This window comes from Corvus moneduloides, chromosome 1 (genome assembly GCF_009650955.1).
Source record: "Corvus moneduloides isolate bCorMon1 chromosome 1, bCorMon1.pri, whole genome shotgun sequence".
Classification (NCBI taxonomy): domain Eukaryota; kingdom Metazoa; phylum Chordata; class Aves; order Passeriformes; family Corvidae; genus Corvus; species Corvus moneduloides.
In genome coordinates, this window is record NC_045476.1 from 54441051 (window position 1) to 54468058 (window position 27008).

Consider the following 27008-nt stretch of genomic DNA (forward strand, 5'->3'; position numbering starts at 1 on the left):
AGAATACGAACAGCAAGAATTAAACAAACAAAACCAAAGCAAATGCATACAGAAAACAATCCAAGAAAAGCCCAAAGAAACAATTAATGTCATAATACATTCAAACAATCAAGACAAATGGCTTGGGTAGAACAGTAAATGTTAAATAAAAATTTAAATCCCATCCAAGACAATACAAATACAGAAACAAATAATTCTCGCAAGACTGACAATAATATTTCTACCTCCTCTATTCTATGCTTTCCATACATTTCCTTACTGTATCCTCATTCCCATTTCAATTGCCATCATTCTGATTACATAATTTTGCTGGAAAAGCAAATTTGAAAAAGTTGCTGCTATTTAATAATAATAACTTCAGAAATAAAATAATCCCAAATTTATGAGTGTTGTTTCTTTAAAGGATTCCGAAACAATAATTTCTGAATGAAATAACAGAAGGCGGAGAGAGATCTAGAAAGAGGTTAAAAAGTTTCAATTAATTGTGTTAGAGATGTTATATTCACTCATCACAGGTAAGGACTTGATACATAGTTTCAACCATAGACAAACCTGTTCAGTAAAAAAAAATCCCCACAAAATGTATGGAAGTTGCCAAACACAATAGGGTTTAAATAGCTAGAACATATTTGTTAGACTATTTATGAAGAGCAAATACAAGGAAAAGCATAATTTAATGAGAAAAGGTGGCACAAAACATAAACCCATTGAGGCAATAAGAGATGTCTAGTACAGGTTAATATATTTTTGTTCATATTGTATATGTTTTCCATTTCAATAATCATACAGCGCCTACAACCATCTCAGAAAAATTGATCAAGGAAAATTATCAATGTCATTATTTTTGACTACCTGACTTTAGGACTAATACAGAGTGGTACCACTAGCAAGAGTGTCCCTAAGAGGAAGACAGAGTGATGGGGAAGACAGCAGAAATGGCATGTTACAAGCAGGAAATACAGCAAGGGGCACTTGAAAAAGAATAGACTCACAGAAAGGTTTTGTTTAAGGAAGGAACTTTAAAGATCATCTAGTTCCAACTTGCTGCTGGTGGAAGGGACGCCTTTCACTGGACCAAGTGTCTCAGAGCCCCATCCAGCCTGCCCTTCAACACCTCCAGGGATAGGGCATCCACAAATTCTCTGGGCAACCTGTTCCAGTATATCCCCATGCTCACAGTAGAGAATATTTCCCTAATATCTAATGCAAACCTCCTCTCTTTCAGTTTGAAGCCATTCCCCCTTGTCCTGTCACTACATGTCTTGTAAAAAGTCCCACTCCTTCTTCAGGTACTGGAAGGCTGGGATTAAGGCACCCTGAAACCTCCTCTTTTCTAGGCTGAACAAACCTAATTTTCTCAGCCTTTCCTTCTCTACAAAGAGAATTGAAATTGGTGAATGGGAGAGCTTAGAAATCCCAATGAAAAGATCAATTTTCATTGGGATTTCATTTTAATTTTACCCTGGAGTTAGAGTGGAGCTGGTGAGGATTTAATTAAGGACACTAGCATTGAAGGAAATGATTCAGGAGGTTTAAAGGTCTCATAAAACCTTTCTAGGAGTTTTTCATCAATTTTTTTTCTCATATCATCTCCTTAAATGGTAATATTTTATATTCAATATGATTTCTCTTTATTTCCTATAACTCTATAGTGTATGTGAGCAAAGGAATGGTACTAGCATTTTCACAATGAGGCTGCAGATATCTGGAGTGGTAACTTGGCAACTCAGCATCTACCAGGTGCCAAACCATTTATTCTCAGCTTCTATAGCAGCATGTATTTGATGTAACGTATTTTGTACATAGCAATTTAGAGATTTAGAGAGGAAGGAAATTAGGCTGTGTGAAGAGAAAAAGAAATACGTCCTTCAGGCCAAATATCAGAAAAGCAAAAACTGAGTAATTATGATAAAACAAAACACTGATGGATGGATAGCACAGATAGATGAGGGAAGCAGGGATCAAAAATGGTAGCAAAACAAATAATGAGAACCATAATTGGAAAAATACTAACAAAAATAAAATACCGTAATTGCGAATTAGCATTACACAGAACCACAGAATAAGCTGAGTTGGAAGGGACCCACAAGAATCTAATCCAGCTCTTAGCCCTGCACAGGACACCCCAAGAGTCACACCATGTGCCTGAGAGCATTGTCCAAACACTTCTTGAGTTCTGTCAGGGTTGGGGCTGTGACCACTTCCTTGTGGAGCCTGTTCCAGTGCCCAGCCGCCCTCTGGGTGAAGAACCTTTCCCTGGTATCTTACCTGGCTGGACATGAATCCATCCCACTGTCAACAGTCCTGCACGAACTGCTGCAGTTTGGGTCACTCCTCCACAGGGTGTACTCTTCCACAGAGTGCAAGAACAGGCTGCTCCAGTGTGGGTGTCCCATGGTGTCCTAGCAGCAAACCTGCTCCAGCTTGGGCTCCTCTCTCTGCTGGTCCCTGCCCAGGAGCCTGTTTCAACATGGGCCTCCCACAGGTTCACAGCCTCCCCTAAGGCATCCACCTGCTCCAGCGTGGGGCTCCTGCATGGGCTGTTGGTGGATCTCTGCATCCCTGTGATCCTCCATGGGCTGCAGGGGCACAGCTGCTTCACCATGGGCTGCACCATGGGCTGCAGGGCAATCTCAGCTGGAGCACCTCCTGCTCCTCCTTCTGCACTGACCTTGGTGTCTGCAGAACTGTCCCCCCCACATACCCTCACCCTGCTCTTCTCTGGCTGCAATTACATTTGTGCAATAACTTTTTTCTTTCTCTTCTTAAATATGTTATCACAGAGGCATTACCACCACTTCTAATTGGCTCAGCCTTGTCAGGAGAATGGCCATCTTAGACCCATCTAGAACTGGCTCTGCTGGATATGGAGGAAGCGTCTGGCAGCTTCCCACACCTCTTACACTTCTGTCACCCAGGGGATAGACATGCTGCTCAGGGCTTTTATATTCATGGGCAGGTGTAAAGCCAAAGCCCTTCTCTCCCACAGCTTTCGCCTGTGAAATTTACCTGGAACAAGCATAATGATATGTCATTGTTTTCTGGGTTTCTTGTAGCATGTTGATCTTCTCAAAGGCTTTTGGTGCTATATGGACATTTGGGTTTTAAACTCCTCAGTTCTAGTCTCGGAGACGGGATTTTTTCCAGAGCAGGATCCCACAACACACAAAGTTTGGGTCTGAGGCAGAGCTCTTCTGATCTATCCCTATTCCTCTGGCTTATGACCTGACAAAGAGCCATCTGGTTCTCCTAATATTTGCTGTTTAGCGTGACATTCTTCAGTAGAGGGAATTGGATTCACTCTCTTTTCTCCCTTCCCTTAACAATGAAAGTTCCTCTTCTTCTCCTTCCCATGGCTTGTCTGTTGACTTTTGTCTGAGATATTCTGCTGCTTCTGAAACATTCGGACATTGCTGAAGGAAATCATGAAGAAGCTTTGAGGTAGGGGATTGGAAGAAGAGGATGTGGGGACCCAGGAGCAGGGACTGTGGGACACAATTGACTGGGATTTTGAGAGCTGTGACTGGGTTGGGGGCTTAAGTTTTGTTAGACTGTATGCAGGACAAGCATGCTTGAAGGATCACTGATTTCAGTATCAGTGCTGTCAAACGATCATTCAAGAGTGATTTAAGAATCAGGATTGATTTAGAACTTGGCTGGAAGATTAACTGCTGACCTAGAAAGTGCTAAATGGGGATGACAATAGTTTCTGCAGAACTATGGACCTAAAGTAATCTTGTTCAAATTCCCTCTAGTTATGGACTATATTAAATACACTTCACAGTGGCAATTGGTAAGGGAAAACTAAATATTAGCTGAAAGATTATAATGTCATAATCTAATTTAAAATGCCTAATAATTTGGAAAGCAGAGGTAGTAGTGCACTTCTCTGTTTTTGATTGTTTTTTCTGTTTTCTAGTCTGACTCATAATAGTTTGCTTATTGAGCTTGGAAAGATGAAGATGCATAAAATAAGAAAGACATGATGATATTTAAAAAGGCTGATCTCTTTAGCATACAATTTATTTACAGTGTATGGAGATAGAATGAATTTCTCCTCCACAGACTGACTCAGAGGGGGTGCTTTGGAGGCGTATAATTCTGCTCCCAAAATAATAATCAATCTATATTAGAACTTATAAAATGAAGAAGTTACTGAATAGGCAAAAACTAGCAGAGAGAAAAAAATAAATTATGAGAGTCCCATACATTCCAGCATAAATTTTGATGTAAACTCTGTCTTGAGAAAAAGTAAGAAGCAGGTAAAATCCTGCTAGGCTCCACCTTTGATAAGAAATAGCTTTTAATAAGTGTGCTCAAGTGACTTCCAAAATTTAATGGGAAGATTTTTCCTGGTAAAAATGAACATCAAGAATTTGCCAAAGTGAGAATATTATTTGGTTTTGTGTTTCGCTTCTTATCAAAATAATATGATTTTTTTTAAAGTAACTAAAAATCTACTTGTTCAATAAAGCTGTTTCTGAGAAACATTACAGCTGCCAAGAACCTCAATTTAGATAGAGATGAAAGAATTAACAGTTATTAAGAACACTAATCGATCTGAGAAAGCCTTTCTGCCTGAATCTTGTACAAAACTAAATTCCATACTAACCTTATCTAAATGCCTAGCTTTCAAAAAGTCACAGAACTATGAAACTTAGAATCATTAAGGTTGGAAAAGTCCTCTAAGATCTTAGAGTCCAAGTGTTGAAGTATCATCAAAAGAGGTAATTCTGTGAGTAGAATATAAATTAAGATACAAGGGATTTTATTTATTTATTTATTTGTTTCTTTGTTTGTTTGTTTTGTTACTTAGTTCCAGTCATCTCTATTCAGTGGAATTGTACTGAATAATGAACAAGGTAATTGAACTCAAGTAGATCAGCACATGTGCTGCAGTGGAAGGGAAAATAGGCAACCTTGACTGTATACTCTGTGTGAGCTCCATGTGGGTGCCACATGTCCTAGCCAAGACAATAATACACAAAGCTGCACAGAAAAATTGTTTCAGGACTTCATGTACTGTACTCCTCTTCACACTAATCCACCTGGGAGGATGTAGCTCATGAGAAGTTCTAATAGTATTCAAAGAGAAAGTGAATCTTCTCCTTCTGGACAGGTCAGATGGACTCTGGTGCAGCCCTCAGCAAACACTGCACTCACTACATTATAGAAGCCACAGTCTCTGCATACACAGCCCACCTAAAGCAACAGCAATCACAACTCTCTCAATTCACAGCAGTGCTGAGTCTGACCAGAGGCCACTGTACTTCCTTGCAGACCTCAGCACTGCCAGAGTTGTCAGTATCTCAGCTCCACTGGACACAACACAGCAGAATGCAAAACCAGGTAAATGTTTTTACTGAAATAAAGCTGACCTGAAAGTAAGCTATATTCTGCACATAAAATATACTCTGGAAAAATGTAGAGCCACTTTTATTTTTGAAAGCTGTTGAAAATTTTGGTTAGTTCTCCTTAGGTATGGGAAACCAACAGCTAGAGAAAAAACATTTTTCCTACTTTGTTTGCTGGTAGAGGCTGTGGATGCATCTACCTGGACTTTAGTAAAGCCCTCAATGCCATTTCTCACAAAATTCTCCTGGAAAAACTGGCTGCTCATGTCTTGGATGGGTGAACTTCTCCCTGGGCAAAAAACTGGTTGGATAGCCACCCAGAGAGTGGTGGTGGATAGAGTTATATCCAGCTGGCAGCTGATCACTAGTGGTGTTCTGCAGGGACCAGTGTTGGGGCCAGTCCTATTTAATATATTTATCAATGACCTGGATGAGGGGATTGAGAGCAACCTCATTCAGCTTGCAGATGACACCAAGTTGGATGGGAGTGTTGACCTGCAGGAGGGCAGGAAGGCTCTGCAGAGGGATCTGGACAGGCTGGATCGATGGGCTGAGGCCAATAGTGTGAGGTTCAACAAGACCAAATTCCAGGTCCTACACTTAGGTCACAACAACCCCAGGCAGTGCTACAGGCTGGGGGAAAGTGCTACAGCCTGGGGCAGAGTGGCTGGAAAGCTGTCAGACAGAAAAGCACCTCAGGGTGCTGGTCAACAGCCAGCTGAACATGATCCAGCATGTGCCCAGGTGGCCAAGGAGGCCAGTGACATCCTGGCTTGGATCAGCAATAGTGTGGCCAGCAGGACCAGGGAAGTGGTTGTCCTGCTGTACAGGGCACTGATGAAGCCACACCTCAAATCCTGTGTTCAGGTCTGGGCCCCTCACTATTAAAAAAAGACATTAAGGGGCTGGAGCATGTCCAGAGAGGGACAGCAGAGCTGGGGAAGGGTCTGGAGCACAAGTTCTATGAGGAGTGGCTAAGGGAGCTGAGGGAGTTTAGTCTGGAGAAAAGGAAGATCAGAAGAGACCTTATCGTTCTTTGTAGCCACCTGAAAGTAGGGTGTAGTGAGATGGGGGTTCGACTCTTCTCCCAAGTAACAAGACAAGAGGAAATGGCCTCAGTTTGTGTCAGGAGAGGTTTAGGTTGGGTACCAGAAAAATTTTCTTCACTGAAAGGACTGTCAAGTACTGGAAAAACCTGCCCAGGGAAGTGGGTGAGTCAACATCCCTGGAGGTACTTAAGACATGTAGATGTGGTGCTTAGAGATGTGGTTTAGTGGTAAATCTGGCAGTGCTACATTAATGGTCAGTCAATGATCTTAAAGGTCTTTTCCAACCTAACTGATTCTTTGATTCTATGTCTATGATTCTCTCTCTGTTTAATTTTTCATGTAATTGCTCTCACTATGACTCTTGATGAATTTGTCTGCCCATGGTTATTAGTGAAGCAGTAATATTTATGCTATATCATCTACAGTTCTTATATGAGTAAAATGAACCATGTCCCAAGGAAAGGTTGCAATTTCTCCCTCAAAGTGGAAAGGAAAAGAGAAGAGAAAAATAAAATTTCTCAAGGGGACTAAAGTTCATCCCAGTAAAGGGGCTTTGATTATTAGGCCAAGACTTGAATTGAACTGGAACTTTTTCTTTCAAAACTATGTAGCAGACACAGAATTTTTTCCTCCCATCATTCATACTTCCATTTAAATGAGAAGCAATTTAGAGGAAAAGGTCGTAAATGGCCAGGACCAAAGATCTATGGATTTTTCTCCATCAAATTTGTTTTTGGTGCTTTATCCTTCATAAGATTTAGGACACTTTTTTTTGAAAGACAGCTTTTAAAGTTCTGCTAACTTTAGCTGCTCTGACAGCTGTGTTATTAAACTCTTAGTTCATCATGGTTGAAACTCATCCATAAAGCCTGATGTAGTTAAGGATTTAACTCATAAATTACCCTGTTTGTATTAAAAATTAATTTCAAAAAGAGAATGCAGCTTTTTTAAAACACCTCCACCAATGAATCAACATCATGCTCATTCAGTGATATTTTAAAGGGCTTTGGAAAATGAGGTACATTATGACATTTTGCTTTCTTGTGTAACTTTCAGGCTGAGGGAGACACACTTGATGTGGTGGGATAGCATAGAGGGAAACAACAGCATGAAGGTAAGTTAAAAGAAAATTGGGGAAAGCTAAATTGGTAAGATCAATTGGTAAGGTAAAATACTTCAGGATTTTGAAAGTTCTGGCTTCACTTTCTTGCTTTATCTTAATGTGTGAAGTCATCTCACTGATCTATGTGCCACTCGCTCACCAGCAAAGGGAGATTGGTTAATCCTCTTTTATATTCATGCCTTGCCTATCCTAACCTTGCCAAAAGATACAGTTGTATTCATAGATCCCTTGATTCCTACCGAACAATCACCCTCTGCGCTGGTCATCTCAGGGTTGCTAGCTAGTAAATTACCCTCTTGCAAAGTCTTTGGCTACATAGAGTCTGTCAGGGTGAAGGTCCAAAGAGATATAGATCTTCTCCCTGAACATAAATGTTGTCAAATGATTAGTCATGCTAGATTAGAAGCGTTTTATACAGCACAGTACCTTCCAGTAAATCATCTAATGTGCATCTCCTACTTTCAGTCAGATCTACTTCTGTGTCCGCTAGCATACAGAGAACTGAAAGATATGGAGTCAAGTAGCTCTAAGAGGCCATTGCCATCTGAAAACAAAAGATCTATGGAAAATTTGTGCTGTGTGATTTTCAGAAGATTGTGCAGGAGTGAATAATATAATATATTCATGTCTATATTTCTTTACTTGTCTTCTAAGGCTGTACTCAAATTGTAGCTCTGTTGATTTTAAATAGTCATGTTTTAGCATAATACATTAATATCAATTATCATCAGAATTTTATTTCTTAAAATTATTTGTGTCCTTTTATTATTTCTTATACATAATCTTTTATTCATAGGAATAACTCTGCTTTGTTCAAGGATGTGGCTTTTATGAAAAACAAACAAACAAACAAACTCTTAAAAGGTTTGTAATATTTATAGGATTTAAAAAATGGTCTTAATGTCTTCTCATTTGTGATAGTATGACTACAGCCAGAGTCAGTGAGTTTATCACCAGTTTAGTAGAAACATGTTTGAATATCAAGCTTGTATTTTCTCTACTACGGGGAATTTGTACCAACATTTAATTGAATTTACACCCCATTTTATAGGGTTTAGAATTGGAACTGCACAGAGTAAAATAAAACCAGCCCCAAATCATCCAAGACCACCAATAACAGCATTTAAGTAAAAGTAGAAAATTTGAGAAAAAAGAAAATTTCATGAGCATGAAGAAGGATTTTTGGTCGGGTATAGGCTGCAAGAAAAGTAGGTACTGAACTAAAATGGGAGGAGCAGGCAAAGGCCATGGAAAACAGGATGCATGGCAGTTGGTCAGAGACAAGATACTTGGCAGGTCTGTGTGTTGCTGTTCCAGTTATTTTATTCCACATATGACTCCTAGCAGGGTATTTCTGGAGATTTCCTTTTTTACCTCTTTATCTTCCTCCTGATTAGACTTGTTGGGACCACTTGCATCACTGAGAGCAGCCTCCTGTCCTTGCAAATGCCCAAACCCATACAGTGATCATTTAGTATTCAGTGGTCATTATAGAAAATAGTCTACAAGCCCTAACTAACCCACTCTGTAAAGCATTTTATAAAAACTTCTAATAAACAATACAAACAAGGACTAAAAATTGCAACCAAAAGGTATCACAGGAAATGGGAGGGGTGGTGGGTGAGGGGAAAGGAAAAAATCAAGGTTGCTCCTGAGAAGTAGTTAGAAGCAACTGATATTTCTTAATATGCTCCAGAATATCTGGGTTGTGCTTTGGAGCTGAAAACAGTAACTGAGGCCCTGACAGTTCTCCCTATCCTGTGAAAAAGAAAGAGAAATTCCTTGGTGCATTTTGATAGCATTTGCATTTAGTTAATATACTCTACCAAAGGCAGCAGAGATTAATGATTTCTGACAAGTTCTCATTTCGTTTATTTAAGATTTGGGAATTTTGAAAAAGGTTTAGGGATGGGTTGGGGGTTTTACTGTTGTTCTTCTATATTTTGACTTCATCCTCCATGGTTTAGGTTTTCAGCTTCAGGAATTTGGGAGGTGAGAGCCTTCTGGATAAAACATTCATTAAGAAAAATATTGCCTTTTGCTGGCAGGATTGCTTTCAGTAGGAGATGCTAGATTTTATATTCCTCAGATCTTCCAAGCTTCATTAACAGAATGGCATTTTTTTGTTTGCTAATAATGCCAGACTGTGAGTTTATTATGTAATTTTCCCTGGCTAAATGTCCCACTCCAACCCTACCAAATGAAAATGCAAAATTTATCAGGCTGCTTATTCCTAGTAAAAGAAAACAAGGTCTTTGGGAGGGGAAGGTGGAGGGACAGAAGATTATTTTCTTTTTTTTATAAGAGTTCCCTTATAAAGGTGGAGGTCTTTGTAAGCAGCATATTAATTCCAGCTCTTTGATATCCTCCCCAGTTTAGGTTTTATTGTTTTTTAAAAATAAACATTTTTATGCCATGATTATAATCTAAGTATGCCAGAGGAGAAGAGCTTATGATTTTACTTTTGTTCAAAGCCAAGGTTTACCATGGTTGTATTAAATAACTTTTTAGAAAAAAATAGAAATAATACCAGTACAATTTCTGATCTAATTTTTTAACTAATTTTGTTTGATAGTCTGCAATTTAAGAGAATTCAAATTCAAAAGTTTGAATTTTTTAAAATGTCAAACCCTTTTTTTCTAAAGGACTGAGCTGTCTTTGTGGTTGGTGATTATATAAACCCATAAACACAGTCTCACCCACAAATAAAGGTTTATATTAAGGTATATCCTGTACTCTTCTGTATTCTAGTAGTTTGGCCAGAGACAATGGCACCAGGTAGATTCAGAATAAAGAAGTCCTTCTAAAAAAATATGAATTCTTTTTGGAGAAAAATAACCAGCTAATGGAATTTTATCAGGGAAGTTAAATAAGAGTATGACTAAGGAATCTTTGCAGGGTTTTGAAACCTTGCTGTGTTTTAGCACTTTTCTGGGCTGTCTGACCAGAGTGGAATGAGTAGTAATATACAAGATCCTTTTTCTTCAGTCATGCTCCAAGGAGCCAATATTGACAATGTGGAAAATTTTGGACTGTGTTATTTATTTTTTTTTTTCATTCCTGAAGTTTGGTTTTCTAGTCAATGTTGTTAATTTGGCAGCTTTGGTAAGTGCTAAATTTGCCATTAAGCGTAAATAGAAAATCAATGACTAACAGCAACAATATGATCTGCTGTGACTAATGACTTCAGCTAATCTGTGAATATTGAAGGTCTCAGGGCACTTACTGATGTCAATGGGAATTGGTGGTGATGCTCGTACTGGAGCAAGGATTTCTGTTTCTTGTTCTTCAGGCAAAAGTCACTCAACAGGATGGCAATTAGCAAAATTTTGTGTTCTTATGAAATATCAGTGGTATCTGAAAACTATTTGGAAGCTTTTTGTTGCTAACTGCAGGAGGTGCACTAAGTTGGGCCTTGCTGTAAAGCTGCATCTTATGTGAAATGAAATATGTGCTTTGTGTTCTCAGAAAGAGCCTTTATGACAAATGGTAAAATAACATCCCTTGTTAATTTGCATTGAGGTATATATGCTGCTGTCTTGGTGGCATCCTTGCAGCAAAATGTGTTGGAAAAATCCCTGCTTTTTCTGTACTGAGAGCAAATACAGAAAAGGCTGTAGTCTGCTTCAGATTTTGGGTACCAGTGCTCCAACTTTGGCCTTTCTTTTTTAAAAAAGAATTCAGGAATACAAAACTGCCTTGAAAAATAAGAATAAAAATAAAAATAAATTGCATTCCTGATATTGCTCTTTATCTGTTTCTATATTAACGTATTCAAGTATTTTCCTTTATTTCCCGAGTCTAAAAATCAGTGATTCTCATGACAAGCACCTTAGCTGTTTTATGTAAATCAGTATGTGGATTCGGATTTTTTTCTGATCCTGGCTTTCTTTCCCATTCAGGTTTGTGAGTTCATAATTCATAAACCTTGTATGGAGAACCAGCTGTGTCACTGTAACTTTGAGAGACCAACAAAAAAGGGATGTCTTCAGTCCCTGGAAGCCCTTTAGTCACTTCCCTAGGATATATGTCTAGCATAAGAAGCATATCTACCCACAAAGCAGTATAGAAGTCCAGTGTATTTTGTGTCCTGGCTTTTGGATGGGTTGGAAGACTCTTTGGATGGGTTGGAAGCTGAATTAAACACTCTGCAAAAGCACCCTGCATTGCAGCGAGTATGTTTGCCAGGCAGGGCTGTGCACACTGTATGAAATTGTCCGGTTCACTCTTTGGCCCAAGGAAAGCTGGCTGGAATGCTCAGCATGAGATGTGCTGCACAGGCACAGTGTCTTAGTGGGACATTGTTTCCTTAAGATCAGCACAACCAGAGTCAGGCCTGCAATGTTTCAGCAATTTTCCTCTCAAGTTGTATTCTCATTTTGACATGAGAGCATTTGGCACATAATATGCAAATTCTGGGGGAATAGTTGTTTTGATGCCAGTTTGGTTATGAGTTTCTGCTTTTAAGCTTGGCATATGAGGAAAAGGGAAATTGTGTGGGAGTCATGAGTAGTGATGCATTTTTTCAAGCAAGGAGTTTCACTCTGGGGGAGTACTTCTCCAGAGTAGGCTTCATCCCTGGCCAATTCACAGCATCAGGATAATCCTGTGAGTAAATCAATCGTGTTCCCTTTGACTGGGAGGAGGGAATCAGATGAGATGGAATCATGGGGGTTTCCACTAAAACCTTAGGATGCAGTACAAGGAGAGTTTTGGCTTTTAAGTGTAATGCCTTTTGCCTTCAGGTTGTCACTCCTTTTTTGTTGTAGGAGATGAAGAAACTTGGGATGTCACCAAATGTCACAGATACTGTGAATGTAACTTTTTTTTTAACTGACCTTAGAGGATCACCTTGGAACTTTTAGCTTTCTCTTTTTTTCCCTAAATTACATTTTCTGTTTTGTGGTTACCCAACAAGAAGGTTGAATTGTGACCTGAGTGCTCCTCAAAGAAATAATTTTTAAATAAAGAAAATTGAAGTCACAAGTATTAGATATCTTTCATAAAATCCTGAGACTGAGACTATCTTAATGTCATTTTAACTTCACTACTTCTGCTTTTTTCTATAAATCATGTAGAATAGACACTCAAATTTATTGCTCATATATATATTGCTTATATACTCATATTTTCTTTACTATGTTTCTTTGATCGCTTCAGCCTTTCATTTGGACTCATTTTTTTCATGTAATTTCTTCACTAAAACATTTGCCTTGTTCCAGTTCCCCAAAGGAGAAATAATGCAAATTTTTATATTTTCTATAGATGTCTAAATACTACACTCCTAGGTATACATAGGTATATGATACTACACATAGGTATTCTATACATATGTATATGTATACCCATGCATGCCCATGCAAGCCCATAGGTTATAGTTTATGTTATGGTATGGTGGTTATGGTGAAGGATCTTCATAAATTGGTAACTTATGATGTTTGAATAACTTCTTGCTTCCACAGATACCAAGTTCCTTACAGTATACTTGGGCAGAAGACATATTTCTATAGCTATCCCCATCCTTTCCTTTTTTTTATATTATTTTAAGGATGTTCTTTCATTTTTGCAGAGAACTACTAAAAGTTTCATTTACTGTGCCTCACTGAAAAAGTCATTTTGTATGGTCCTTTCCAATATGCTACAGAATCATTTTCCGATGGCAGAATACTTACAGAGTTTCCTGGTGGCCTTTTTTAAACTCATTTTCTTTCCCTGTTTCTATATGAGGCCCCTGTTTATCTTCCAAATTTGTCTGTGTCAGCAATTGACTCAGATGCTATGTGCTAGATGGTGTAACAGCTCTTTGACCTGAACTAACCCTTTTCCAGCTATTCTTCACTAGCATCTTTGCTGCTCTGGCTTCTCATCCAAGGAGTGATTATTCTTTACATTCCACATAGTGAAATATGATGCAGTGCCAATGTGCTGTATTTTAAATGATTTACAGAGGAGTGTGGAAATGAAACAGACAATTGTGCGAGACCTGAACTCTGAACTCAGTTTCTTGTCTAACTGCAGACTGACCAACCTTCCTTTCTTGTTCAAAAAGTAAGCCAATGAAGGCCTCTTGCTGCTTGCTGTAAACAATATATATGCTGTTTTCCATATATTTGCATTCTGAATCTCAAGCTCAAGGAAATGGAATGGGGGGAAAAGTAATGTTTTCAGGCACAAGATAACACGTCAAAAAGCTGAAAAGGGATGTCAGCTGGCTGGGAAACAGAGACAGCACAGCTGGAGTTATTTTCTACATTAACTACTGTTAGGCATTGCAAAGACATTTTTTTCTGAAAGTGGTATTAAGTATTTTGCTTTTTCAGCACAGAGATTTTTTTTTCCCATAACAAAGAGACTGCAGAGTATTGCTGTGTGTTACTTGGGGCTAAAACATTTGCATTAAGTCAATGAATGTTTTGTCAAGGGCTTTGTGAGAGCTAAACAAATTGCTGATTCCATAGCTTAATGACTACAGCCCATTTCCACATCCCTCCCACTCTATTCCATACCTACTTTAAAGTTTGCCTGGTTGCAAATCAGAAAATGAATCTCCTTTTGTTTCTCCTTCCCTTGTCTCACTGTGGTATGTGCTGTCAAAACAGGTGTTATAAAAATGTACAAAGGATAGTCTCATTAGGATAGTCCTACTCTGCTTTTCCTGATTGTTAAGATGATAGTGGAGGGCATTAGAGAATAGAGCTCCTTTCTCTGCCACAATAGTAGCAACCTCTGTATAGTCCCATCCACAAAAGGATTTTGGCCTGATGGGATCCGAGGTCCTCAATTAGATACACAGGCTCCATATATTTGGTATATCTGACCTGAACTCCTAAAAATCACCAAAGCAGCTGCCATATTTTTATGAAAATTGTCAGACATCCCAAGGAAAACGTTTATTTTCAGCACATCTCTGGATCCATGAAGGAGTTCATCCACTTCTGGAAATCATAAGCATGTACTGGGGCAGTTATGGTGACTTTTTTTCCCCCAAAATAAGTTTTTTGGCTGTAAAGAGGGAAGTTCATGGTTTAAACTTTTCTTCCGTTCTGGAACTTTGAAATCAGTTGCCTCAGAGATAAGTTGGCTCATACCAATTAATTTGCTGGCTCTGTTAAAATAGAGTGTATATACCTGTGTTTAAAATCTGTTCCTTTTGAAAGGGCAAGAAAGTTTTTTAATATTCTGGAATGCTAGGAAGTGGTAGTCTAAGACAGCATACACAGTACTCCAGGTTTTGAGATCATCACCCTGCTATGGATGGAATGCCATTTTATTTGGTAGTTCCCTGCACTCACTTTCAAAATCAGACAGCTGCTTAATGTAAACTAGATACGTATTTTCTGTAATCCCGATATTAACACAGCTACCAAATTTAGAAACAAATAGGTTACAGGGGATCGCTACCTCTTTTTAACTTCCTAAGTTCTGGACGCCACTCACAGTTCAGATGATTTGCATCTGGAGACAAGCCTCTCTTTTTATGTTTATGTGGGTTTTTTCAGGTTGCATTGTATCTTCTCTGAAAGATTTCTCATCATTTATAACTTCATGATAGTGTTACATTGCACTTAGAAAATGCTAGTGCCCCTTGGGTATGGCTATCTGGAGCCATCTCCTGTTCAGACAGTAAACAGACTATGTTAATGACCATCCTTCTTAACTAACATTTGGGGAGTTTTATTGATTTGGAGTTATTACATTCTAAGTTTCCCGGTGGGATCCAAACCTTAGTGCATAGACTTTTGTATATGAAATCTGTAATTCAGGTGAAATTGCATCCTGGTTAACAAACTTCATGCAAGCTTTGTCTCCAGAGATTAATATTGCAAATAAATATGGTTTCAAAACACAGAAAACCCATTTCTCTATTCTGATTTAATAAAAGGAGCACTAAAAATCCAATTTAGACAAAAAGTATTTTTTCAAGATACCAGATTTGTGCATTAGTATTAGATTATGGTGACTGAAGTATTTAGTTCATCTGTGAACTAAAGTTTGCTACTGTTTTGTGTTCCTTATGGGAGAAAATGAATGGGTGTGATGCAGATATCTCAGGTGAACCTTGAATTCTTTGTATTTGATAGCCAATAGAGAGTGTGCAATACTTGATTAACAGACAAGGGCTATTACTAAATAAATGATAAGATCTTTTTTATCTTTTCTGTGAATGGATACTTCAGAAATCTGAGCTAAGGAAATGCTTATTAATATAAAGTGACAGAACAAGTATAGATGTTGTCACGGGATTGTGATGTAGAAAATGAATTTAGGGTTCATAACTTTGTCATTGAGAATAAGAGAATTCCCTCTGTTCAGCATCCTGGGTCTTCTAAGGAACATCTTGGAGTGCAAATCTTTTTTTATTGCTTTTATAGTGACCAAATTTCTTAGGTAGATAGTATAAATAATCCAGAACTACAGAAAATGCACAAAACATATTTTCACAAAGGTAAAATGACTAAAAAGGAAATAGATGGGCTCACATAAAAAGAAACCTTAGGACAGGTGACATATTTCCTATGATTCCTGCCAGGGGTTCAGACACAAAGGCACAGTCACCACAATTGTACTTTCTTTGAGTTATATATCAGGAAATCCTGAATTAATTTAAGAGCTGACTTCAACAGTATTTTAGACTTCCATTCCACCATACATCAACTCAGTCTCTAAACACAGGTAATGGTTTAAAGAATTGGAATATTTTGATGGATTTGAATTGCTTATGTTTAGCAAATAACAATAGAGTGGGTGTAATGGCTATGCAAAATCTAAGTATGATGGATTCATACCTCTTTCAATCATAAAAAATAGAGCAGAAATGTCACATCTCTAAAATACCATTTTTACTTGAGACTTGCTAGCAAACTTTGCTCTTATACTGTGTATAGCTAGGGACAACACAAGTAACATAATGCACAATAATTGTTCTGATTATATTATTTATGATCTGTCCTTATAAATGAATACTGAACTTGAATCAAGATAACTGGAGTTCAGAATTTTAATTTGAAAATTTTGCATGGTTTTGGCTTTCATTCTTCAACTCAAATAACTTTCAAATTCACATTTTCATCTCCCTCCTTGGCTGTGAGAGGTAATCACAGCTCCATTAACATTCACAGGGAGCATATAGTTGATACTTAAAGGAAAATTTAGTGTTGAGGAACCAGCTGCCTGTGAACATCAGCAGTCTTCCACCAGCACAGGCTGTGTTAGCCTTAATGCAGTCTTATAGTTCCATTGCAATACTGACCAGTATTGGGAAAAGTTTGATGAGATTGTTGGGTTCAAGGTGCTCTAAAAGTGGGAAGAAAATGATGCACATGGAAGATTTTTTGTTTATTTTGCCTGAATGGGCAGATATCTGCTAAAATTTTCATTTAAAAAGAAGTAATTTAGAGTATGAGACTATGGATGCAGAGTGTAAGACACCAAATAGTTTTTGTTCATAATTAAGTGAACATAGGGGTGTGTTGGAAACCTGGAATCTCTCCACAGCATCTACTTCAAGAAAAAATATATGTACAAGATTAAAAAATTCACCACTATTAATTGACAAAAAAATTGAAAGAATTTATGAGATCATGGGAAAAATGACTTTAAAGTTTTCTTGCTATAAATAACATCAATTATATTCCTGTAAAGCGTACCATGTCTGCATCTCTGCCACACTTCAAAAGGAGAGTTTAGTATGAGGGAAGCTGAAATTCAGAATGTCTAACTGAGTCAGTAGGGTGTCCTTGTGTATGAAACAAGAGGAGCACCTAACTGATAGATACACATGGGGTTCCTCAGAGGTCCACTCCTAAAACCAATGCCTGTCTGCCTCCTCAGCGGTGGCAAGGGCAAGTGTCTCTGGAGCCCCTTGTAGCAGCTCTGTCAACACCACTGCTAGGATCTAAAATTATCTATGCAGGATTTCTTTCTGGAAAATTGTTGTCATGTGGACTAGTTTAGGAATTTTTCTGGTGATGTCTGGGGACTGATTCACTGGATGCCTGAAATTATAATAGAGGCCAGTGGGATTGCTACCCAACACATCTGTAGAGTCTAGGGAGGCCATATCAAAGCAGCCCATGCTGTGGGCCTCACAGAGCAACATCTGAATGCCTTACCCTCTTTTCCTGTCCTCTCTTTACATTGTGCAGCCTATTTTTGCTCTGCTTTTTAAAGGGAATACTGATACTGATTTTAATTTTCTCCTTGATGTGGTACAAAATACATGGATCCTTCTAAGGAAAGTGCTCCTGGGCTCAAAGAAGATCTGTTCTGTTATTTTTGCTGGGCACTAGCTTTCTTGCAAGCAGAGACAAGTATCAGTAATGATGGCACAGCAGTTTTAGAAGCAAGATCCCATGTCTAGGCTAACTGCTGTTTGGGGGCTGTTGATGAAAGCATCCTAGGCTTCAAACTACCCTGCAAACCACTCTGTATTGAAAGTCTGCACTCAGTGTGGAGGGGAAACAGCAAAGAAATCAAAGGAAACAATGTTTAGTGTTAGCATGGCACCTTCTCAGGGGGGTTAGAAGGGAGCGCAGCAGACATTTTGACTAAAAATGTCTCACAAAGCCACCCGTGCATCTGCTCAGCTGTATATTTGCTAGCAAATGAAGCACAGTTGAGGGACTACCAGCGCTTTTCAGCTATTCTGTTTTGCTCGTAGGCTTATGTGTTGTTAATTTGGAAACAAAGCTACTATGCTTCAGATGGTGTAATGGGCTTGATAAAGGAAGCAACGTGATAGATTAAAATACCCTCCTTTTGGGCTCAGCCAACAGTCAAAGCACTTGTTTTTAGGCTCAGTGGGTCATTTATCTTCAAACTCCACAGCTGACTCGGCACTGGGGTGGGTTGAGAAGTAAGCAGTTTTGACATTTAGCAGCCCAAGGCTTCTTTTCTCCTTGAGAGACTTGCATGTCAGCTCTGTTAGTTTTTCTCTGCTGCTACTCTTTTGAAGCAGATGGTTAAACTTCACCTCAGCTGGGTGGTTGAGACCCTTGCAGCATTTAGCAAGGCTAACCAATTGAATTATAACTGATTTTGCCTGCGGGTATTGAGTAGCATATGATTTATGATTATGGTGCTTTAAATATAGTCTGTGGAAGGTGCCACAGCATAGCACTGAGTATATTTTGAAAAATACAGAGAAAAAGCCACTGACCCACAGTGGTTCAGAAAAGGGTCCCTTACATTACAAACAGCTTCTTCATAAGCACTTTGTCTATTGTAGATGTGCTCCTGCATATATTTACTCTACATTATGTCCTGAAATTACTTAAACATACAATTTGCACAGAATGTAGCTTTTTGCTGTGATATGTGCAGTTTAGGAGAGGCAGATTTCAAAGCTGGAGTCTGTATAGATGCTGAAGTGATAATCCTGAAATAGCAGAGTACATTCAGCGAGGTTATTGCATCGGCACCTCAGCAAGCACTGCTGTTCAGTTAGGCATAAAGCCTGAGGGTAAAGTAACGACCATTGTGGAATCAGCAGTTCTATTTTTAGACAGCTCTTTTCCAAACCTCATCCTTTTGCAGCACAATATTTGCTAAATTGGAAATAATACATCCCAAACAATCTGAATAACTAGAGATCATGACTATTCAGGCTGCAACTTAACAGCAATATATGTGCATCTTTCTTAAAACAACATTCCTTAAAATGAAATGAAAATGTGTTTATTCATAATGAATGTCACCAGATAAAAGCCTAGCAAGGGATGTCTTATCTTCAGCTGTTTAGTAATGCTGCCTAATTATGCTCCTGCTGAAACTGGAAAATGTTGTAGAGAAAAGTAATTAGGAAAACATGAGCATTTGCTGCAAGGTACTGTTGTGGACACAGTAAAAAAGCTTCCAGTCTCTCAATAAAGACTGTTTAGCAATATACAAAATCTAATCCAAGGTGTACCTTGCAAATGACATTTTTAGTTGCATGATCCACATTTCCTTTGCATTGCCAGAAGACAGATGAGGTCTGCAACTTCACAAGACTTTCGTGAATGTTTCACTGAAAATAACATAGAGGACAAGTGTAGCCATTTTTAGTTCACAAACCATCACTGAATGTGTTGAAATATGTGTTGTTTTTCCAAACACTCTGATGAAATATGCTTGTTAGATAGTAAGCTGCTCAGGAGGGCAGCATGCTGTACGTGCTCACACAGCGTGTGATGGGCATTATCAGGACATAAAACTTTGTCTGCAAGCCAGTACTTACTATATGCTGTTCATCAGGGTTCACTATTGGCACCACGGGTTTAATCACATATGTTATCTCCATATTGCCCTCGTTTCCTGCTGGTATAAGTTTTGGGAACACAGAGTTCTTTAACTGTATTTTCTTTAACTGAATTCTGCTGTCAATTTAGATTTATTCATTATTATTTGCTCACATTAACATTTGTGAGTGCACTGCAACTAAATGTAAAGGAAACTGCATGGTTTGTAGGTGTAAGAAAAGCCAACTAAATTAAATGTCCCCACCATTTTTAGCAATACTTCCCTTTATCTCCTACATGTATTTTGCTTTGACAAAACATGCTCATACATATTTTGTTTTTCTGATGGTAAAGAAAGCAGGCAAATGCATGTATCTTGCTTAGCATGTTATTCACATTATCTGAACACACACACACACATATATATATAAAATCTGTGAAAACTTACATTTTTTTTCTTGGAACAGAAAGTAAAATAAGGACTTTTGCAAATGAGGTCTCAAAATTTGCAAGGTCCCACAAGCAGAGCAGAGCAGAGGAGAGACTAGAAACGTAGCCTGTCCTCCCAGCTATCCCTCCAAAAACCTCTCTGTCCACCTGACCAGACAAAAACTTCTTCCTGACACAATTTAACCCTGAGTGTGTGAAGAATGTGCTCCACCAGGCAACCAGTTTTTTGCTGCTTGAAGAAGCATAGGTGCCTTCAGGCAAAACCTCATTTTTAGTTGTGTTCTGCCACCAATGCTTTGCAGCAGTAGCTGGCCTGAGATGCATATGCAGACCAGAAGTCCTCATAAGGGTGATGAAATTTCAGACTTTGGGTTTGATTTTCCAAGAATATTAGAGAAAACTCAGATAAAAATATTCCCTAAGAATGTGCTGCACTATGACACCTCTCAAGCTGTGCTAAAGCTTAAATCACATTGTATAAACAAAAGTCAGCTATTTATAGTGATCAAAGAAACACATCTTGTGGTTGCATCTAACCAAATGTTTTCTTTGAAAGGCAAACAGTTTGCCTGTTAAAGGACATGAGCAGAGTCTGTTTAAATGAAACAGAACATACTTGCTCATATTTCTAGAGTGCTAAACAGCCCTTCCTGGGAAGTGTGAAGTGCCACTCGAGAACTGAGATATTGAACTGTTCTTATCATTCCTCCAAGTTGTTGGTTTCAGAACAACGCTATTTCAAATGCTATTGCATTTATGAGGGATAATTTTAAAAATGAAAATTACGAGGCATCCCTACATCAGTATTTTAGAGAAGCTGAAACATTATTTAAACTTGAAATTTGTCTGAATTTTTACCAGTTAGGGACATACAAGACTTTAGACGTCCTTTGTAACGTCCAACAGTGACACATCTTACCACAGAATCACAGAATATTCTGAATTTAAAAACGGATCTTAAAGAGATAGAATTATGCAAGTGACAGGTCGTGACTGTTATGGGTCTCTGGAGGACAGAGAATTTGCTATGTTATGCCACTGTACTCTTCATCAAGGATGAGATAACACTATGGTAATGTTATAAGCCTTTTTTTTATTACCGGTATAATGAATTGTACAGATACACACACAAGGTTCATTGAGCCACGGAATTTTTTTGATTCCTTCCATTTAATCAATTCCTGATCAGTTTCAAAGGATAAACAGCACCACAGTCAAATAACTTTTTCATTTCCTCTGGAAGTTAAATTTTCATTACCACTTGTTGGCATTTCTGGTTTGGGGCTTTTTGCCTTTTTACTTAATTCAGCAAAGCTGGATCTAGTGCAAGCTTCCACAGTGTCATGGTTTAACCCCAGCTGGCAACTAAGTCCCACACAGCTGATTACTGACCCTCCCTGGCCCACTGCAGGATGGGGGAGAGAAGGAAAAAAGTAAGAAAATTCAAAACTAGGAAGAACTTGAATTTATATCACCCTTGGGAATGAAGAAGGAGGGGAGATGTCCTGCTATGACCTGCTACTCTTAACCTCTTGTAAATCAAAATTTGACCCATTCCAGCCCTCTTTCACTGACCTGTGGTTTTAGGAGTGGGAGTAGACCTGCCAGCTCCACGGAGAACAAAGTAGGGTGACTGTGAAACTTACAGATGTTCAGAAAGGACAATGGACTATGGTTGACACCTCATCTAGTGTTAGATGAGAATCCACAGGAAAAAAAACAACACCCAAACTTCCTTTTCTTTTCAGCAGGAAGAGGAGTACATCTCAAGCTAATTAGGAAAATTATTCTTATAAGAATTTGGCCACCGAAACTTAAACAAGACTAATTTGATATTAATCAGACCGCTTAGAAAATTACTCTTGCTAACTGTTCATTCTACAGCAGTACAATGTACAAGAAAGAAATAACACTTTTATTAATTGCAAGGAATTCTGCAATCAGGCAATGCATTATGTAATAGTCACAATGTTAAACACTAAAGAACATAATACCTTATGGCTTCGATAAATCATCTGGACATTTGCAGTTTGGGTTTTTTTTCCTTCAGCTCCTAAAATACTTTTGAAACTTTTGGTTAAACTGTCTGTGTTCTGTACCTATTTCTTTTTTTTTGTTTGTTTGTTTGTTTCTTCTAGCACATTTTCTTTTTCTATATTTTACTGGTACAGGTTCATGCTGTTTGCCACTCCTGCCCAGATGCTTGGTTTGACAAAACAGACTTGATTTAGTGTAAGTTATAGGGCTTGTCTAGACTCTGTAAAGTCTTGCAGAGCATACTCTGACCAAAGTGTCTCTTTTAGTGAGAGAACTGGGTAATAGAATTGTTTGGTTGTTAATAGAAACTCACATTTCTCATTTAAAGAATGTGAACAAATAGATAGGAACATTCTCAAGAAGTGCATCATTTATGCTAGTGAAGATACAACTGTCATCCCTTTAAAGCATTTCATAGTTTGAATCTGGCTGATATCTAAGTAATGTCAGGCAAGGACTGAAAATAAAAATGCAATGAAGAAGTATCAAAAACATTTTATTCTTGATACTTAAAACAACTGGATTATTCAGACATGAAGCTTATCTGGGACACAGCACTGTTCACTGCAGGAATCTAGAGATGGTCGCCTCCTTAGTCTCAAGGGAAAGACAGATTTACATTTGGATGTTTGGCATCACCTGACTCTGTTATTTAGATACAAATCAGAGGAAAACAAGAGGAACTGTGAGACCTCCTCTTCAGGAGCCTGTTGTTTCCCTGCATAGAAACTTGCAAACTTTTCAGATACACAACAGCACCACCTCAAGAATCCATTTTGATAATTAGCTATTCAAATCACGAAAAAGTTTTTTAGTGTCTAGGCTAAATATTCCTTGCTGCTTGAATCCAGTGCTTATTTATTTTATTTTCAGCTTATTTCTCTTCCTTTTATGGCTGCTTTTTATTCTGTTGATAACTGTTACTTTGCTAATAGACCTGTGGCAGGCAAGGGAGGTACTGTAAAGTATTCTCCACACAGAAGCAGACAGATGATTAAGGAAGAAAGCACAAGAAGAATATCAGAGGGAGCTCTTGGGATGCATGTTGCTGGTTTATATCTTCAAACCTTTTCTACAGACAAGGGGTGTGTGCCATTTTCTATGTGACAGCGGCTCTCAGCTGGCAGTGGGGTTATCTGGAGGCTCTGGACAGGAGCAGGCAGATTATTCTTAGTAACCTGCTTGAAGGCATTAAGGCTCTTCTCTCTCCTTGACTTTGGTGCAAGTGAACAAGCAACATAAACAGGATTAGGGTTAGGTCTAGATATAGGGTTTGCCTGGGAATGCCAGGGAACATGAACTGCAGTTACTGGTGGGTTCCCATAAGTTTTCTTCCTGACTATTACATCTGATTCTGCAAGGGGAAAGACAAACCTGACATGATTTATTTTGGAGAAACTAAGATCTCTCAGTTTGGGACTCAGTAATGCTGAATAGAGGGAGGGCTGAGTCATAGTGTAGGTAGGTTTGCTAACCTGTCTTAAAGGTCCTAAAACTTGATGGACTTAATTTATTTCTCTAGAATTAAATCAAATACTACAACTATAATCCTAGATTAGGATATAAAATTCCAAGGTACCACTCTGGAAGTAAAGCACATGTAGCATTCACTATTTGGATATAGAAGGTCTGAGCAGCTCCTGTTATTTTAGGATCTAGACACATTAATCAACCTAGGCTTATGGCTAGTTCACTTAGGATCCTGAGTAATATTATTTCTGGATATTTCCAGGGTATTTTCACGGTATTCTAACGTATACAAGATTAGGTTTCTAATTCTAAGGTGGCGTGATTGCAAGAGTTAGAATTTGGTTAGGATTCTGAAATGTAAAGAGTTCTGAGCTGCAGTAAATTCTGGGTTTAGAAATGTTCTCTAACATAACCTTTAGGAATTGTACATGAAAGGAAGTAATATGGTAAGTGACTTTCCATCACTTCCATTATACTGCGCCAGAGTTAAATCTGGAGTTTGGGGTAAATAATACAAAGAGATTAAGATTCATTTTCATATTGTGGTTAAAAAACATGTCAGGGCTAAATTTAGGACAATATTATTTGTACTTACGAGATTTTAGGTTTGTTTATAGTTTTGTGGGGTTTTGTTTTGGTTTGGTTCGGTTTTGTTTGTTTTTGGTTTTTTGAGGTACCCTTCAATCTGTGGCATGAGGTAGGATTGGATATAAGAAAAAGTGAGCTGCTGTCATTTTGGAACCACTGCTTTTGAGGAAGTACATGGATAGTCCATATAAATTATTTCAGGTAGAACTCAGGATGAAATTAAAATGCCTAATTTATGCATTTAAGTGTATGTAACTGCGTGTGAGTAAGGTGCCTAAAACACTTTTGTAGTCAGCAGAGGTCCAGTTAATAAATGATTCCTCCAAGACAATTCATACTGAATAGTCAAAGAAGTTATTACAATTCTCAGGAACAAGTGACTGCTTGGGTCATTTAGGTTTAGGATTTGATTTGGGTATGTCTAGGGATGGCATACAGCCATGCAGCAACTAATATAATTTCAGCTTGTTCCCTTCATTCAGAACTGAGCTACTGCTTTAGTCGATCATGAGAATTTTTTTCCTAGCACTTTGTAAAACCTGTAACCTATGACTCAATGTTAAAAAATTCAGTGTGTTGATCAGGCAGCTAATGCAAATAGTACTAGAACTAGGTTAGCAATGTTTTTCAAATCACAGGCTGACTACTGTTCAGCTTTCCCTGAATGTATAGCAACCAACAATTATAATAGCAATAATGTTAGTAGTAGTAGTAGCAATAATAATAATAATAATAATAATAATAATAGTGCTTTTTTCTTTTTAATTTTTAGCATTAGTGCTTCATCAATAAGCCTCTCTCTTTTCTTCCTTCTTCACCTCACCTAGATAACTTGATAACAAAGATGAAGCATTTTAATAGCATCTACCTTGTCTTAATATTCCAGTCAAACCATGCTTTCTGCTAAGTCATTCATACAATAGATATCTGACTGGTTTCATACCTCTGCATAAGGGGAAATCATAATAACCTGAAAATGGTTTTGTAAAAAACTTCACAGAATGAGTTACTCATACATTAATGACTCAATCTTCACATTTAACATTATTACATCTGAAAAAATGAATGCTTCTGGACAGGTTTTTAAATCTCTCAGGAATTGATGTCTCGGCTACACTATAATCTCACAGTGAATTTTATGAAATTGCTGCTGTGTTCATAAGTCTGCAGCTCAGAACTCACTTTTCCATAAAATTTTTAAAATTGCCAACCTTGTAATTATGAACTTTTGAGCACAGAAACAAAACAAAAGGTAGCATTTACAGATAACCTCACTGTATCACTGAAAAGTGCAGTTCTAAAAGATTTCAACTAACCCTCTAAATTATGTCTCAAGAAAAGGACATTTGCAAACTCTTAAAGACAGAATATCGTCATCATAAATACAATAAGACATGATCAGAGACTGCTCTTTCTGAAAACCTTAATACCTGTTAATGAAGAGCCTTTAGCATGATTTTTAGCTAGGTAGAAGTAGAATATCATTAACTTGCCCTCATATTGAAAGGATTGCAATTATGAAAACATTATCAGTTCATCATTTGTCAGTGTAAAGCAGCATACCACTCCCTGAGCTTTGTTTGGGAAGATGTTTGTGTGCTATGACACTGCTTTCTGGGTCACAGCTAAGGCCCAGCTGGTTTTAAACATGCAGCTCTACATTTAAATATGCAGTCAACACTGAGACACCCTTCCAGAGCCCAGTCTTTCCACCTGCATAGCTAGGCTACTTAGGTGAGCTTCTGTACAAACTTCTGTACAAACAAATTTATGTCCTCATAACAAAGCATTAACAGGCTTCAATCTGAAATACTGGTTATGGAATTATGATCAAAACACAGATTACTAGAAGATTAATGTGACAATCGTGTACAGCATGTTTTGGTCCTGGGTCACTGTCACAGATACCGGCTGCACTGGATGTCAATAAGATGAGAGGCAGGAAGAGCATAGTTCAAAATGAAGGTGAAGCAGGTAGTCTCTCTGTGGGTAGCAGCTACTGTGACCCTCATTTCTCAACAGCTCCACACAGCACATGAGCACGGGTGGGTAACATATACAGACAGCATCAACACTTGTTTGGTCAGGAGTACAAAAATAGTTTCAGGAACACTGAAGCTAGCACCAAAGGTCTGGTTTCCAGCCTTCACACATCAAACCATCATCTCTGCCTAGAAAAGCTGCAATGTTGTGAAAATACATGCATATGGTAAATTTTTGCATGCATCAAGACTTCCCAAATCTGTAGAGAGACCAGCACTGAGGCAGTAGTTTGAACCATCTGGGGAGAGCATGCTAGCCTGAAAAGAAATCATCATCAATCCCAACTAAATCAACCTTGAAATATTAATTGCCCTAAATTACATCAAACTATGATGTAGGCACTGCAGTCACCTACCATGCCAATGAAAATGCAAGACAAATTTAAGACAACACTAATACAAATGACTGTGTGACTAAAGCTTTTAAAACCAGTTGTATTTAATTCCATCAAACAGTAAACAGCAAAACTGCTTGCTTGCTGTATTTCTCTTAATAAGAATATCCTTTAATGCCAATTTTTCTTCTATTGTTAGCTCACGTATTAAATGAGGATTGGGAAGAAAACTATGATGTTTCATAGCACTACTGACTGTGTGCTCTTCTCTAATTCATCTATTCATGCCCACACATAAAAGAGAGCAAAACAACAGACAAGCAGGTATTAACAGGACCAAAA

At 38.2% G+C, this 27008-nt stretch overlaps 1 long non-coding RNA gene across 1 annotated transcript in view; it reads left to right on the forward strand.

The window, feature by feature from the left end:
• The window catches only part of LOC116444574, a 64609-nt gene that overhangs the window by 26990 nt on the left and 10611 nt on the right, over nucleotides 1-27008 (forward strand). Inside the window, exons 2-3 of the long non-coding RNA XR_004240387.1 lie at nucleotides 7460-7517; nucleotides 8323-8390. This is a non-coding gene — a long non-coding RNA (uncharacterized LOC116444574). The remainder of the gene's footprint in view (nucleotides 1-7459; nucleotides 7518-8322; nucleotides 8391-27008) is intronic.